At 41.3% G+C, this 3,337-nt stretch overlaps 1 pseudogene; it reads right to left on the reverse strand.

The window, feature by feature from the left end:
- LOC101582242 overlaps positions 1-2,640 on the reverse strand; it is a 3,094-nt pseudogene extending 454 nt beyond the window's left edge.
- Positions 2,641-3,337: the final 697 nt, after the last annotated feature.

The following is a 3,337-nucleotide window of genomic DNA, read 5'->3' on the forward strand; positions in this document are numbered from 1 at the left end:
AACCGCAGTCCCTGTTCTTTCCCAAGCTTGTTCCAAGTAGGTGCTTTAGACCACTGAGCCATCTCGCCAGCCCCTTTCCTGTTTTTTTCTGAAGTTGACGCTTTGATTCACTGTATAGTGGGACACAATAATTTTTCTCAAAATTGAGTGTAATAACAGCTTTCTGTAGAAGCACATTTTTGTTTTTCTCCTTGACCTGTGTTAGAGATTTCTTTTTAGACGGAAGTTTTTCTGCTTTGAAGTGAATACATGTACCACCCAATTCCATGATACGCAGACCAGAGTCTATACTGCTACTTGTCAATGTCAGAAGTTTAGAATTTGTGTTATTTAGTAAATCATCTCCACTGCATCAATACAAAGAATGCATTGTCATGAGATATTTTATGAGTTTCCATTTTTTAAAATTAATTTTATTGAGAAAGAAATAGCAATGAGACAGTTTCAAAACAGGTTAGTAGGCAAATTACAATAATTAATACATTGCATATTGTTGTCTTTGTAGTCTTCATAGTACAAGATGCACACATGATGTCTTGTCTAACCACTATTAGCACAAGTTTGAGAACCCTGCTTTCTGGAAGTCATTCAACCCTGTTTTTATTCCAACCAACAATCTTTCTTTTTTCCTTTCCAAGAACTGCAAGTAATTTCCCAAGTAGAATCTCACAGGTCTTTGGGCTGGTCTAGAAGGATGAAGTAGGAGACACGACCCAAGATTCTGTAATCAAGGACGGTTCTGCAATCAGGATCAGATCTCCTGATCCTTACTGCATGCCAAACTTAAGTTTTTCTGATGGTGACCTGAAACGAGAATCCAGCTCTCTCCAGCAGGCTGTGTGTGCACTGTTGTCCCTCCAACTGCCATAGTGACACTATTAGTACAAATCTTTCTTCTCATTGAACTAAGAGAAAGCTGTATATCTATCCTATTTTGTATATACAGATATATATATATATTTTTCATTAAAAGTTTCCATTTTTTTTTTTTTAAATATTTGATTGTTGCAGGGTCTCACTACACAGCTCGGACTTGTGGTGATACCTCCTGCTATCAGCCTCTCCAGTGCCGGGATTATAGGCTTGCGGTGAGGCTCAGCAGGCCTTGGAGTTGAGGCTGGCATGGGGTGTGGTGCCAGGGATCTAACTGTAGTCCCTGCGATTGCCTAAACTTGCCTAAGCAGGCACTTTAGTCCACTGATTTATCTCACCAGCCGCTGAGTTTCCATTTAATGATTCCTTTTGATGACTGTTTTGTTGCAACAAAACAGGCTGCTCTTCACCTTCACTGCTCTCAGACTGCTGGCTTTCATGACTGCTGAGAACTAGTAAGACAGAATAATCCATATCCTGAGACTGGTTGGACTCAGGTTTGTTTAGTATGGTATCAACATTCAAGATCCACACCCCTAGCCAGGTGGGATGGCCCTCACCTATAATCCCAGCACTCCGGAGGCTGAAGCAGGAGAATCGCTGCACAAGTTTGAGGCCAGTCTGGGCTACAAAGTGAGCTCAAGGCCAGCCTGAACTGCATTGCAAGACCCTGTCTCAAAAGACACACACAAAAAGAAAAAAAAAAAAAAAGGAAAGAAAGACCTACACTCCTTTCACTGTTGTCTTTGCTGACAACTTTACTGGCAAATTCCTCCTCATCACCACCATGACTGCTGCACTTTGGTCATTTATGTGTATGCGGGTGGAGGGGGGCTCTTTCTTTCTCTTTTCATTCCATCTGTTCACTTCTGCAACTGCAACTGTTTGAACTAATGATTTCATTACAGCCTCACAGCAGAGTTGAGGGCTCCAACATAACTTTGTTATTTTGAGGGGTTGAATGATTTTTAAGAGACTAACTGCTGAAGGCTAGTGTCCTGATGTTTAGAAAGACATTCCAGCTGAGAACTTTTATCATTTTCCTTTCTCTCATCTGTTACTCTGTTTTCCTATTCAGCCAAACTCTCTGGCATATGAATCCTCTAACTTCATGGAAATATCCATGATTCCCTTTTTATTTTCTTGTACAATCTTAGTATACTTATTGTCAGTATGTGCATGTAATCTCCTTGGCATAAACCTGGTTGTTCTCTTGTGTATAATTCCAGGGAATGAAATATCAGAGCATGATGATCCAGTGTCATACACAGCTTCTGTGTGTGATTCTTGGCTTTGACCTGGTAGAGATTTAGCCTTACTTCCGGTTCTTGTCATATCTAGGGAAGGCACAATTCTGGGAAAACAGAGCGTGAGATTCTGCTTTAGAGACCATTTCTTCAGCAGCAGACTCATTTAGTCCCGTTATTTTCTGCTTCTTTCTTACAGTGGCCACTGGTGTAGGTGCAGTGACGATCTGCTTTCTTCTAGTTAGAATAGGCTCCTGGATCTCGGACACTGAAGGACAATTTGACTGTTTCAGAGAACTCTCCATCCATAGATGGTCAGTTATCTCTGCTAGTGAGCCTGTTACAGTCCTGCTCGTCCTCCTTTTGGCTCTAGTTCTACAGACTGAACTTTGTTTCCCAGCTGTGATTCAGCTGCACTTTGGTTATCAGGTCTAGATTCCTTCTTGCTTTCTGGATGTTCCTGGATTCTAGCAGTGCCAGCACTCCTCTGCTGGCAACTGGTGGCCAACGAGACTTGCATCTTAGCCCAAGAACATGCATAACTGGAACTACTATTTTCACGGCCTTGTGGCGTTATGATAACTACCACCTCATCTTTTGAAATGTAGCATTATAGGGGCCGGGAGATGGCTCAGTAGAATAAGCGCTTGCCTGGCAAGCACAAGGGCCTGAGTTCAATCCCTGGTTCCACCAAAAAAAAAAAAAAAAAAAAAAAAAAAAAGAGAAATGTCGCATTATAGGACCAACTTTGGTTATAGAAACTTTTGTTAGTCCCCAAAGTTTTGCATATGAGGTCATGACCCTTACTTTGCCTGGCTTTGGTGCAGGGTCTTGAAGATTCAGGTACAAAAAGATAAGTCTAGTCCTTCAGGGAGTATATGTACAAATGGGAAAGAAATTGATAATTAAGAATTTCAGTAAAGTGAAAGGAAATATAAGAGTGGAAGAGAATAAAGGAGTGAGACACAGGTTAGTGATGTTGGTCAGGAAGATTTGTGAGACGTTGAAGCATCATCAGAATGCTGAGCTAGTCATCCAGAGAGCTATACAGTAAAGCAGAATGAACACAAGTGCTTGGCAAGAACTCATAGAGCAAGATAGAATTTAGGGGGACAAGGTCAAAGTGGTAGGGAGAAGCCAGGTCCTGGGTATCTTGTAGATTTCCATGTAAAGTTTAGAGTGTCTTCCAATGACACTTGTAGGGATTTAGCAAAGGA

Source organism: Octodon degus, unplaced genomic scaffold (genome assembly GCF_000260255.1).
Source record: "Octodon degus isolate 3935 unplaced genomic scaffold, OctDeg1.0 scaffold00128, whole genome shotgun sequence".
Lineage (NCBI taxonomy): Eukaryota > Metazoa > Chordata > Mammalia > Rodentia > Octodontidae > Octodon > Octodon degus.